The sequence below is a fragment of the Mustela lutreola genome, chromosome 13 (genome assembly GCF_030435805.1).
Source record: "Mustela lutreola isolate mMusLut2 chromosome 13, mMusLut2.pri, whole genome shotgun sequence".
Classification (NCBI taxonomy): domain Eukaryota; kingdom Metazoa; phylum Chordata; class Mammalia; order Carnivora; family Mustelidae; genus Mustela; species Mustela lutreola.
Window position 1 is genome coordinate 52,044,088 of NC_081302.1, and position 14,547 is coordinate 52,058,634.

A 14,547-nucleotide genomic window follows, 5' to 3' on the forward strand; every position below is an offset into this window, starting at 1 on the left:
CCTTATAGATTAAAACATTTTTCATGTTTACTCAGAAAAAAAATATGCAATGAATCAAACAAGTATCCAGGAATGTAGTAGTGGTCAAACCAGTCTGTTAATTGCAATATTAAAATCTCTCTCTCCCTGTCTCTTCCTCCACCGACCTCCTCTCTCTTTCTTCTTTCCTTCCTGCATTCCTCCCTCACTCTCATTCTCCATCTCTTTTTCTTCCTCAAAAGCTAGGATCCACCCGATTTTGAACATAGCACTTTTTCATGTACAAACAACTTGTAGAGAAACTGAAGAGAGTGAGTTTTCTTAAGACTAACAGTGAACAATCATGGACGGGCTGGAATATCGACCACAAAAGATTTTAATTACACTGATATCGATTGGGATAATGGCAATTTAATTATAGAAAAGAATAGAAGTTTTGTCCTCAAGAATAAAAGTTCTGGTTTTTGTTCCTTTGAGTTTCTTCGCATAGTCTTTATGGAGAAAAGGGGTTTTTTTTTGGGGGGGGGTATTTATTTTATTTATTTTTTTCTCCTGGATGTTTCCTTAAAAATTCAGCCAAGTATGATAAATCAGATTGGAATTGGGGAGCATCTCAAATCTAGTTATCAACTTATTATTTGATTTGAAATGCTCAAGAGAGTATGCCGCTTATGAAGAGAAAGAACGCAAGCATTTCTGACTTTGGGAAAGAAGACTTTGAAAGAATGCAAAATGCCCTGAGGAATGTTGATTGGAATTCTATAAGGTATGAGAAATTTACTGCACATAAGTAAGGAATTGAGCATTTAGGAAATAATTGGAAAGGCTAGCATTGAAATTCAACTGAGACAAGTAGTAATCACAGCACTGAATTTAGAATGAAAGAGTTGAATGTGAAATAAAATACAAGAACACTCCCTAAAAGACCATTAAAGGCAGTGTTTCAGATGAGGGGGGTCTTAAAAAGTTTTTCTTGTCCATGATACAGTTTATCTTAAAACATCGTGTACTTCAAATCTGCAAGGAGGTGAATACTTCATTATGTTGTAGTATTACAGAATGTAAATATAGAGCCTTTGATTAAACACTACTTTAAGTGAAACCTATTTACCCAAGAGAAATCGATGTAGAACACCTGAATCTTTGAAAAGAATGGACTAGTCTAAAAAACTTCTCATAACTACAAGTAACAACCTTTATGACGAGAATTTTTAAAAACTGGTCATCATTGGATGGAATTGAAATTTGCTTCAATTATGGATTTGGGGGTCTTTTAAAAGATTTTTTTTTTTTAAAGATTTTATTTATTTATTTGACAGAGAGAAATCACAAGTAGATGGAGAGGCAGGCAGAGAGAGAGAGAGGGAAACAGGCTCCCTGCTGAGCAGAGAGCCCGATGTGGGACTCGATCCCAGGACCCTGAGATCATGACCTGAGCCGAAGGCAGCGGCTTAACCCACTGAGCCACCCAGGCGCCCTAAAAGATTTTTTTAAAGGTATATTTATTTTAGAGAGAGAGGGACACAGAGGGGCAGAAGGAGAGGGAGAAGAAGAGACATAAACTCCCCACTGAGTGTGGAGCCCAACACAGGGCTGGATCCCAGGAACCTGAGATCATGACCTAAGTCGAAATCAAGAGTTGGATTGCTTCACTGACTGAGCCGCACAGGCATTCCATGGATTTGGTTTTAATGGCATTTGTTAGAATAGGCTTGACCCGAAGTGAGACGAGATAGGTACATATACATATATTTTTTTATAGTTATGTAGTTATTAACCATATTAAATTATATACTAAATTATAAGTGTGTGTATGTGTGCGTGTGTGTATGTGTGTGTGTGTGTGTGTGTGTGTATATATGTATGATAGAAATAAAAATACAGGAGCACCTGGGTGGCTCAGGGGGTTGAAGCCCCTGCCTTTGGCTCAGGTCGTGATCCCGGGGTCCTGGGATCAAGCCCCTGCATCAGGCTCTCTGCTCAGTGGGGAGACTGCTTTCCCCTCTTTCTCTCTCTGCCTGCCTCTCCACCTACTTGTGATTTCTGTAAAGTAAATAAATAAAATCTTAAAAAAAAAAGAAATATAAATACACACAGGACATGACAACTCATGAGGGAGAACATAAAATATTTTAAATATATTGGGCTCGGAAACTTCCTTCCCCTTTTAGCCCTTTCTAACTTTTAAACCTCACTGTATTTTGTTCTTTTATTTGGGTTTCTATTCCTTCTTTATTCCTTAAGTCATTTTAAGCATCTGTGTTTTATAATGTCCTTCAGATTTTTTTACCCAAATTCTTAGTAGGTTACTTCTGGATCTCCACAGTGGATTACTTCCTCCTATGGTTTATAACTTTTACCAGGGGCTGTTTTAACTCTAGGAGTTCTGTACTAGCCGGGTTGTAGAAAAATCCTGACAGAGGAGTGATACATTTGCATCTTGAGGGAGATCCATGGGTTTTACCAGTGTGGGACTAATTTTTTTCCCTTAAGATTTATTTATTTACTTTAGAGCACAGTAGGGAGGGGAAGAGAGGAAGGGAGAAAGAGAATCTTAAGCAGACTCCCTGGTCAAGCATGGAGCCTGAGGCGGAGGCCAGGCTCAATCTCATGACCCTGAGATCACAACCTCAGCCAAAACCAAGAGTTGGATGCTCAACTGACAACACCACCCAGTCACCCCAAAGAACTAGACTAATTTTTATAATAAATTTCCTGGCTTGGGGAATTCCACATCATGTCAAAATATCCACACATAGCACCACTAGTGGCTTTGTTAGCTCGTGGGAAATTTTGTCCCACCCCCAGAGCTTCAAAGAGAGTACACAGAACCTCAGTGAGCAGGCAGCACTTTCAGGAGCCAGTCTTATGCAAGAGTCTTAATTCAAGCTCCACATCTTACACAAGCCAAGGCTCCTACCTCCCGTCCCCATATGGTTGTTAGAAACTCAGCCCCTGAGCTCCTATAACCAGGAGTGTTAGGTCCCAGTTTGCTGTGACATCAGCTGGGATGCTTACTGCTCTGGCTTTAATCACTGGTGTGGGCATTTGGGTTTCCCTTTTCTTTTTTTCCAAGCTCAGTGTTTACATATCTAAATTCTGTATATATTCCATTTTGTTCATATGCATTTAGATTTTTATTGCTACTAGGAAGAGGGTTATGTTAAATGAGTCTTCTGTGTTGCTAAAATCAGAAGTCTCCTGATAACGGGGAGAACAGATTTTTCATAAAAAAGCTGTCAAGAAGGAAAGAAAAACTCCCCAAGATTTTATTCAAAGTTGTCATGGCATATGTATTTAAAGCCCTTCAAAATTATAAGAAAATGTGAGTATGAGAAAATCTTATCTAAAAAGACTTATTTAGGTCTAGTACCAGCTATACACCCAACATGTTTTTCTTCTACCAAAAAAGTAAAGACATTGGTGCTGTGGAAACATAAAAATGTGAATTGTTGGTGTAATTTAGTTCAATCCAAGATCTGGACTAAAACAGGAGACTTTTGTCGTTCTTAACAAGTGCCTATTATAAATCCCGTAACCCGAGAGAGGCTAGGATGCCAAAGTGAAATCAGGTGGGGTGGTGGCAGGAAAGGATTACAAGGTACGGGATCAGAGTCTGGCCCTTTTTTAATAGAAGCTTTTAGGGAGTACACAGCAGCAACCAACCACCACCAAATACGTCAATGAAGCATCCCCCAATGCCAGAACCACACAGAGGCAGTGGCAGCAGCAAATCAAAGTGCCAAGCAGACAAAGAAAAGCCAGAGTCTGACACCAAGCGTGAGTGACAGAGTGGTGAGCAAGGTACCAGAAAGGCATCCAGGAGGCAAATTTGTTCTGACAGCATACTTGGGATGGTAAACAATTTCTGAAGTTCTAATCCAGCCTTTGGCTCCATCCAATGTTTAGGATGAGAAGCGCCTGATCCTTGGGCATAACCATAATTTACCTCAACAACGCTGGTTCTACTGCCGTCACAAGATGACCCCCAAGGTGCAGGCACCCAAAATACACATCAGCAGGATTTCCATCAGATACAGCACAGGAAAGCCCTTTTTCTAATACTGACCAAGAGAGGACCAGACTTCCGTCCAATAAGTTTTTCATTATAATTAAATACATCACTTCCAGTAATCATACATATGTGTGTAACCCCCATTGAATGTGCAAATAAATGAACACACACACACACACACACACACACACATATGTGTGTGTGTCAAAGCTTAAAGCTAGAAGAAACCTTGTGGAACATATTTTCAAATACCTGAATTTACAGAGAAGAAAATTCAGGTCCACTACTTGATGTGGCTTGGTCAACTCTATTCCACTAGCTGGCAGCAAGGCAAATATGGCAGAACATATGCTAGGATTGAGTTTACTGACTCTCCAGTCAGTAGTCTTCCCAGCAGGGCAACAATTAATTTATAATTTCTGTAGACTTGTGAAGAGGGTTGAATTCATCATAATTCTCATAATCCTCAGCTATTGGTATACTGTCGCCTTAAGTCCATACAATACCTTTCCCTGATACTCTTTTAATTTTTTAAAAGATGTTTTCTCCTTATTCTCCATTTCCTATCCTCAACACAGGAATTCATTCAAATGTGACCAATATATGGTCTTGAATATATACATTTTCTTTGCCCATTCATCATACACGTGCTTCAGTGTGCATGAATGTGGTTTTAAGTTCCCTAAACAGTAAGGACACAGTTCGAGTTCTTACTCCTCTTCCTAAAATCTACCTTTTAGGAACAGACCATTGTGCTATATGTACTTCCAATTCATTGTTTCTAACCATTGCCTACTGTTAGTTACTAAATGTCCACCACATTTTAGTTATCCACTACCACTGATAACAGAATTTAAGATCTTGGAGCTGTTGAATAATTTCCTATTAATGCCTTTTTCCCCCCTCTGAAATTCAAATGATCACTACAATCTACAGCCAGATTCTATCATCCAATAGGGGAGGTTTCCTTACAACGTATAAGTCCTTACAACATATAAGGTCTTATGAGCCTGAGCCTCCTGTTTACAACTTATGGAATCTTTTGCTCAATGTGCTATTTCTTAAATATACCACTAATAGTTACAAACAAGAATTTGGGCTATGAACACATCATATCTAAATGGTGTGGGATATAAATTCTCTTTAAGATTAGAAATATGCTTTGCGTTAAGTTTACTTGTGTCAATTAGCACTAAATTTATTGGTTCAGCGTAGAAAAAAAAGCTTTAAAATGTATGGGAACATTATTTGCCAATTAAAATGCTAAAAACGTAAGTCAATTAATGACTTTAGTCACAAATAAATAATGAGAAAGTATTCACAGTACAATGTGTGGGAGCAAATATTCAAAACAAACAACAAACTATTAGTGATTCAGTATCCCAAAGACTAAATATTGCTAAATATTACCAGACCCCCAACATGAAAAGAAAATAGTTTGTTTCTCTTAGTTAGGATACTTATTCAAATCTTATTATATATTCTGTCCAATAATGAATCTGTCCAGCACACAGCACGGAAGACTAAAAATTATGTCATCCGTATTTAAGAGCTACATTAACATTCTGCACGAACCTCACACACTGATTATCAGGAAAGCTGTGAGTTCTAAATGGAATCCCTTGTTTAACTGATGTATGACTTTAGTTTAGTCATCCAACCTCCCAAGAATATCCTGATCCTCTAACAAAGAGAGAAGGGACATGACCCACTTGACATAACCTGTTGTGATCATACAACCCAGTGACACTAAAGCACTGAGAGTCAAAATGAACTTCATTATTTGAATATTCATACAGAATGAATCATAACTGAAGCTGATGTGCTGACCACCAAGAAGGAAATATGAGTAGTATGGAAACTGGTGCTTTGGGTGTTGGAGAATTCTCCTTTGTAGTTAACTTTCTTTTTACTGAAGTTGATGGGTCATGACTTAAGACTCATTAGGGTAGGGGAGTATTTAAAGACATAAGAAAATAATTTAGCAAGATTATAAGGCTAATACACTCTAAGCTGCCAATCCAGAAATGTTCCTGGCTACTCTTGGAATGTAGGGTTCTGTGTGCCTAATCACAGATGGGGAAAATATTCATGGGGCACCTGGGTGGCTCAGCTGGTTAAGCATATGACTCTAGGTAACAACTCCAGTCATGATCTCAGGGTCTCAGATGGAGCCCCACATGGGACTCTGCACTCGGCTTGGATCCCTCCTTCTCCCTCCCTCTCTGCCCCTTCCCCTGCTCATGCTCACTCTCTCTCTCTCTTTCTCTCTCTCTCAAATAAATAAATAAAATATTTAAAAAATAAGAAGTGGGAAATATTCCACTGAAATGACAGAGCAAGCTTGAAGCTGTCTACACAAAAAGAATATCTCTATACTACCCACCCTTCAAAACATACATACACACACATTCACAAGCACTCACACGCTCACGTGTGCACACAAGCACACACACACACACGAATTAGGGGTAAAAAATCAAGTTCCAAAAAACAGCTTAAAAGCACGAATGGGATAATGCTGGTAATAAAAATGATGTGAGAAAAGGTGAGAGGCGGGAAGAGTCAAGATGGCGGAGAAGTAGCAGGCTGAGACTACTTCAGCTAGCCAGAGATCAGCTAGATAGCTTATCTAAAGATTGCAAACACCTGAAAATCCATCGGCAGATCGAAGAGAAGAAGAACAGCAATTCTGGAAACAGAAAAACAACCACTTTCTGAAAGGTAGGACCGGCGGAGAAGTGAATCCAAAGCGACGGGAAGATAGACCCCGGGGGGAGGGGCCGGCTCCCGGCAAGTGGCGGAGCAACCACGCACAAAATCAGGACGTTTAAAAGTCTGTTCCGCTGAGGGACATCGCTCCAGAGGCTACCCGGTGCAAAGCCCACACGGGGTCAGCGTGGCCTCAGGTCCCGCAGGGTCACAGAAGGATCGGGGGTGTCTGAGTGTCGCAGAGCTTGCGGGTATTGGAACGGGAAAGCCGGCTACAGAGACAGAGCCGACAGTAAGCTCGCAGCTCGGGGTGACCTTGAACCGGTCGCAGGCTCGGTGAGCTCGGAGCGTGGCCGGAAGTCAGGCAGACGGGAGTAACTGGGTGCGGTTCTCTGAAGACGCACTGAGGAGTGGGGCCCTGGGCTCTTGGCTCCTCCGGGCCAGAGACCAGGAGACCGCCATTTGTATTCCCGTCCTCCGGAACTCTACGGAAAGCGCTCAGTGAACAAAAGCTCCTGAAAGCAAACCCGAGTGGATTACTCACTCTGGCCCCGGGTAAGGGCGGTGTAATTCCGCCTGGGGCAAAGACACTTGAGAATCACTACAACAGGCCCCTCCCCCAGAAGATCAACAAGAAATCCAGCCCAGACCAAGTTCACCTACCAAAGAGTGCGGTTTCAATACCAAGGAGAGCAGCAGAATTCTAGAGGAGGAGAAAGCAAAGCACGGAACTCATGGCTTTTTCCCTGTGATTTTTTTTAGTCTTGCAGTTAATTTAATTTTTTTTCTTTTTCATTTTTTGTTTTTTTTCTCGCCTTCGGGTAAAATTTTTTTTTAACTGTTACCTTTTTCTTTTTTAACGATTTTTTACTAGTTTATCTAATATATATATTTTTTCTTTTTTATATTTTTCTTAGGTGTTTTCTTTTTTTAAAATTCTTTTCTTTTTTTTTCTTTTTTCTTTTTTTTTCTTTTTTCTTTTTTTTTTTCTTTCTTCCTTTTTGAACCTCTTTTTATCCCCTTTCTCCCCCCTCACGATTTTGGATCTCTTCTAATTTGGTTAAAGCATATTTTCCTGAGGTTGTGGCCACCCTTTTAGTATTTTACTTGCCCCTTCATATACTCTTATCTGGACAAAATGACAAGACGGAAAAATTCAACACAAAAAAAAGAACAAGAGGCAGTACCGAAGGCTAGGGACCTAATCAATACAGACATTGGTAATATGTCAGATTTAGAGTTCAGAATGACAATTCTCAAGGTTCTAGCCGGGCTCGAAAAAGGCATGGAAGATATTAGAGAAACCCTCTCAAGAGATATAAAAGCCCTTTCTGGAGAAATAAAAGAAATAAAATCTAACCAAGTTGAAATCAAAAAAGCTATTAATGAGGTGTAATAAAAAATGGAGGCTCTCACTGCTAGGATAAATGAGGCAGAAGAAAGAATTAGTGATATAGAAGAACAAATGACAGAGAATAAAGAAGCTGAGCAAAAGAGGGACAAACAGCTACTGGACCACGAGGGGAGAATTCGAGAGATAAGTGACACCATAAGACGAAACAACATTAGAATAATTGGGATTCCAGAAGAAGAAGAAAGAGAGAGGGGAGCAGAAGGTATACTAGAGAGAATTATTGGGGAGAATTTCCCCAATATGGCAAAGGGAACGAGCATCAAAATTCAGGAGGTTCAGAGAACGCCCCTCAAAATCAATAAGAATAGGCCCACACCCCATCACCTAATAGTAAAATTTACAAGTCTCAGTGACAAAGAGAAAATCCTGAAAGCAGCCCAGGAAAAGAAGTCTGTAACATACAATGGTAAAAATATTAGATTGGCAGCTGACTTGTCCACAGAGACCTGGCAGGCCAGAAAGAGCTGGCATGATATTTTCAGAGCACTAAATGAGAAAAACATGCAGCCCAGAATACTATATCCAGCTAGGCTATCATTGAAAATAGAAGGAGAGATTAAAAACTTCCAGGACAAACAACAACTGGAAGAATTTGCAAACACCAAACCAGCTCTACAGGAAATATTGAAAGGGGTCCTCTAAGCAAAGAGAGAGCCTACAAGTGGTAGATCAGAAAGGAACAGAGACCATATACAGTAACAGTCACCTTACAGGCAATACAATGACACTAAATTCATATCTCTCAATAGTTACCCTGAATGTTAATGGGCTAAATACCCCTGTCAAAAGACACAGGGTATCAGAATGGATAAAAAAACAAAACCCATCTATATGTTGCCTCCAAGAAACTCATTTTAAGCCCGAAGACACCTCCAGATTTAAAGTGAGGGGGTGGAAAAGAATTTACCATGCTAATGGACATCAGAAGAAAGCAGGAGTGGCAATCCTTATATCAGATCAATTAGATTTTAAGCCAAAGACTATGATAAGAGATGAGGAAGGACACTATATCATACTCAAAGGGTCTGTCCAACAAGAAGATTTAACAATTTTAAATATCTATGCCCCCAACGTGGGAGCAGCCAACTATATAAACCAATTAATAACAACATCAAAGAAACACATCAACAATAATACAATCATAGTAGGGGACTTTAACACTCCCCTCACTGAAATGGACAGATCATCCAAGCAAAAGATCAGCAAGGAAATAAAGGCCTTAAACGACACACTGGACCAGATGGACATCACAGATATATTCAGAACATTTCATCCCAAAGCAACAGAATACACATTCTTCTCTAGTGCACATGGAACATTCTCCAGAATAGATCACATCCTCAGTCCTAAATCAGGACTCAACCGGTATCAAAAGATTGGGATCATTCCCTGCATATTTTCAGACCACAATGCTCTAAAGCTAGAACTCAACCACAAAAGGAAGTTTGGAAAGAACCGAAATACATGGAGACTAAACAGCATCCTTCTAAAGAATGAATGGGTCAACCGGGAAATTAAAGAAGAATTGAAAAAAATCATGGAAACAAATGATAATGAAAATACAACGGTTCAAAATCTGTGGGACACAACAAAGGCAGTCCTGAGAGGAAAATATATAGCGGTACAAGCCTTTCTCAAGAAACAAGAAAGGTCTCAGGTACACAATCTAACCCTACACCTAAAGGAGCTGGAGAAAGAACAAGAAAGAAACCCTAAGCCCAGCAGGAGAAGAGAAATCATAAAGATCAGAGCAGAAAACAATGAAATAGAAACCAAAAAAACAATAGAACAAATCAACGAAACTAGGAGCTGGTTCTTTGAAAGAATTAATAAAATTGATAAACCCCTGGCCTGACTTATCAAAAAGAAAAGAGAAAGGACCCAAATAAATAAAATCATGAATGAAAGAGGAGAGATCACAACTAACACCAAAGAAATACAAACTATTATAAGAACATACTATGAGCAACTCTACAGCAATAAATTTGACAATCTGGAAGAAATGGATGCATTCCTAGAAACATATAAACTACCACAACTGAACCAGGAAGAAAGAGAAAGCCTGAACAGACCCATAACCAGTAAGGAGATTGAAACAGTCATTAAAAATCTCCAAACAAACAAAAGCCCAGGGCCAGACGGCTTCCCGGGGGAATTCTACCAAACATTTAAAGAAGAACTAATTCCTATTCTCCTGAAACAGTTCCAAAAAATAGAAATGGAAGGAAAACTTCCAAACTCATTTTATGAGGCCAGCATCACCTTGATCCCAAAACCAGACAAGGATCCCATCAAAAAAGAGAGCTATAGACCAATATCCTTGATGAACACAGATGCGAAAATACTCAACAAAATACTAGCCAATAGGATTCAACAGTACATTAAAAAGATTATTCACCACGACCAAGTAGGATTTATTCCAGGGCTGCAAGGTTGGTTCAACATCCGCAAATCAGTCAATGTGATACAACACATCAATAAAAGAAAGAACAAGAACCAAATGATACTCTCAATAGATACTGAAAAAGCATTTGACAAAGTACAGCATCCCTTCCTGATCAAAACTCTTCAAAGTGTAGGGATAGAGGGCACATACCTCAATATCATCAAAGCCATCTATGAAAAACCCACCGCAAATATCATTCTCAATGGAGAAAAACTGAAACCTTTTCCGCTAAGGTCAGGAACACGGCAGGGATGTCCATTATCACCACTGCTATTCAACATAGTACTAGAGGTCCTAGCTTCAGCAATCAGACAACAAAAGGAAATTAAAGGCATCCAAATCGGCAAAGAAGAAGTCAAATTATCACTCTTCGCAGATGATATGATACTATATGTGGAAAACCCAAAAGACTCCACTCCAAAACTGCTAGAACTTATACAGGAATTCAGTAAAGTGTCAGGATATAAAATCAATGCACAGAAATCAGTTGCATTTCTCTACACCAACAGCAAGACAGAAGAAAGGGAAAAAAGGAGTCAATCCCATTTACAATTGCACCCAAAACCATAAGATACCTAGGAATAAACCTAACCAAAGAGACACAGAATCTATACTCAGAAAACTATAAAGTACTCATGAAAGAAATTGAGGAAGACACAAAGAAATGGAAAAATGTTCCATGCTCCTGGATTGGAAGAATAAATATTGTGAAAATGTCTATGCTACCTAAAGCAATCTACACATTTAATGCAATTCCTATCAAAGTACCATCCATCCTATTCAAAGAAATGGAACAAATAATTCTAAAATTTATATGGAACCAGAAAAGACCTCGAACAGCCAAAGGGATATTGAAAAAGAAAGCCAACGTTGGTGGCATCACAATTCCGGACTTCAAGCTCTATTACAAAGCTGTCATCATCAAGACAGCATGGTACTGGCACAAAAACAGACCCATAGATCAATGGAACAGAATAGAGAGGCCAGAAATAGATCCTCAACTCTATGGTCAACTAATCTTCGACAAAGCAGGAAAGAATGTCCAATGGAAAAAAGACAGCCTCTTCAATAAGTGGTGCTGGGAAAATTGGACAGCCACATGCAGAAAAATGAAATTGGACCATTTCCTTACACCACACACGAAAATAGACTCAAAATGGATGAAGGACCTCAATGTGCGAAAGGAATCCATCAAAATCCTTGAGGAGAACACAGGCAGCAACCTCTTCGACCTCTGCCGCAGCAACATCTTCCTAGGAACAACGCCAAAGGCAAGGGAAGCAAGGGCAAAAATGAACTATTGGGATTTCATCAAGATCAAAAGCTTTTGCACAGCAAAGGAAACAGTTAACAAAATCAAAAGACAACTGACAGAATGGGAGAAGATATTTGCAAACGACATATCAGATAAAGGACTAGTGTCCAGAATCTATAAAGAACTTAGCAAACTCAACACCCAAAGAACAAATAATCCAATCAAGAAATGGGCAGAGGACATGAACAGACATTTCTGCAAAGAAGACATCCAGATGACCAACAGACACATGAAAAAGTGCTCCATATCACTCAGCATCAGGGAAATACAAATCAAAATCACAATGAGATATCACCTCACACCAGTCAGAATGGCTAAAATAAACAAGTCAGGAAATGACAGATGCTGGCGAGGATGCGGAGAAAGGGGAACCCTCCTACACTGTTGGTGGGAATGCAAGCTGGTGCAACCTCTCTGGAAAACAGCATGGAGGTTCCTCAAAATGTTGAAAATAGAACTGCCCTATGACCCAGCAATTGCACTATTGGGTATTTACCCTAAAGATACAAACGTAGTGATCCAAAGGGGCATGTGTACTCGAATGTTTATAGCAGCAATGTCCACAATAGCCAAACTATGGAAAGATCCTAGATGTCCATCAACAGATGAATGGATCAAGAAGATGTGGTATATATACACAATGGAATACTATGCAGCCATCAAAAGAAATGAAATCTTGCCATTTGCGACAACATGGATGGAACTAGAGCGTATCATGCTTAGCGAAATAAGTCAAGCAGAGAAAGACAACTATCATATGATCTCCCTAATATGAGGAAGTGGTGATGCAACATGGGGGCTTAAGTGGGTACGAGAAGAATAAATGAAAGAGGATGGGATTGGGAGGGAGACAAAACATAGGTGACTCTTAATCTCACAAAGCAAACTGAGGGTTGCTGGGGGGAGGGGGTTTGGGAGAAGGGGGTGGGATTATGGACATTGGGGAGGGTATGTGCTTTGGTGAGTGCTGTGAAGTGTGTGGACCTGGTGATTCACAGACCTGTATCCCTGGGGATAAAAATATATGTTAGAAGTACAAGCATAGCTATTAAGCATGAGGTACATACAGAATATAAAGTTAATTGTGTGCATAGCTTGGAGTACTTCTAAAATGCTCTGCAAACACTGTGTGTCTATTGTTTTTGCATTCCTTAGGGAAGCAGCATGCATATCAAATTATTGGAAATGCCCACAACGAGGCCTAACCAAGAAGGAATAAAAGTCATAGTTATTTTTAAAATGAAAAAAAAATATATATATATGTTTATAAAAAATAAAAAATTATTTTAAAAAAAGGGCTAACAATATAGTCTGTTAACTTACTAATTAAAATATATCATATTTATGGAAAAAAAAAAAAAAAAAGGAAAGGTGAGAGGCTTAGAGGACTGATCCAGGAGATAAAGTGCACAATACAATGAATTTCAAAAGAGAAGCAAGAAGCAATGAACATGTAAATAGTACAAAAAACATATCTACCAGTAAAATAAAGAATTGTATTTGCAAGTTGAAAAGACTTATTCCTTGAAGAATTCAAGATAGAATACTCCTTTCTAGATCTATCTTGGCAAAACATTTGAATTATAAGGCTTTTTAAAAAGCCAATAACCATAAAAATAGGAAAAACTAAACTTACCTACCAAAAATTAAGGGGTAGGCCATAAGAAGTAAGAGGAGAAGAAAGTATACAAATTTTCTACCTTACACTGTGTATGTAAAATAGCCATTTGGCCGATTAAAATTAGAAAAACCCAAATTCAGAAAAGTTTTTCACTGAAAGGTAATAATAAATACAGTATAAAGAAGTTGCATGGCTTCCAAATCATTAATGACAAAACGAGGAAGAAAATGTCTTCAGAGAAAAATGAAAGTATAAAAGTAAAAAAGTGAGAGATATGGCACAAAAAGTATTAGAACAGCATCAGATTACTCCCCTATAATACTGGTACCCAGAAAAAAGAATAGAATACCAGATACAAATTAAGAAGACAGCAATTCAAATTTTCTCCACCAAGATATGATTCATCTGTTAGAATGAATGCTATTCAACAGTAGGTGGATGGATGGTTGGATGGATGGACAGAAAGACAGAAGATAGATAACTATTAGATTATTAATACGGGGTATGTTCATGCAGGGAGAGGGAATGCGAAAGAAAAAGATACATGGCATCTTCTTAAAATGCACACACACAGGGCACCTGGGTGGCTCCGTGGGTTAAAGCCTCTGCCTTTGGCTCAGGTCATGGTCCCAGGGTCCTGGAATCGAGGCCCATATCAGGCTCAGCAGGGAGCCTGCTTCGCCCCAACCTCCCTCTACCTGCCTCTCGCCTACTTGTGATCTCTGTCAAATAAATAAAATCTTAAAAAAATACATATATTCAAATAAATGCACATACACAATTTTACTTCTGTATTAAGACAAATTGTATTTGTGGGAACATGTATAAATTAACATGTAGAATCCTCAATAAAAAGATACTTTTCTAGAAAAGAATTTCTAAAACTGTCTCAAGAAAGAGAAAATGTGAATAGATCTTTAACCAAGAAGTAAGTTGGAAGAAAAAAGTTATAAAAATTCCTGAAAACATACCGAAGATTAGCACAGCATCCTTGTAATAGATACAAAAAATACTGAGTAAACAGAAGAAATATATATAAATAAGA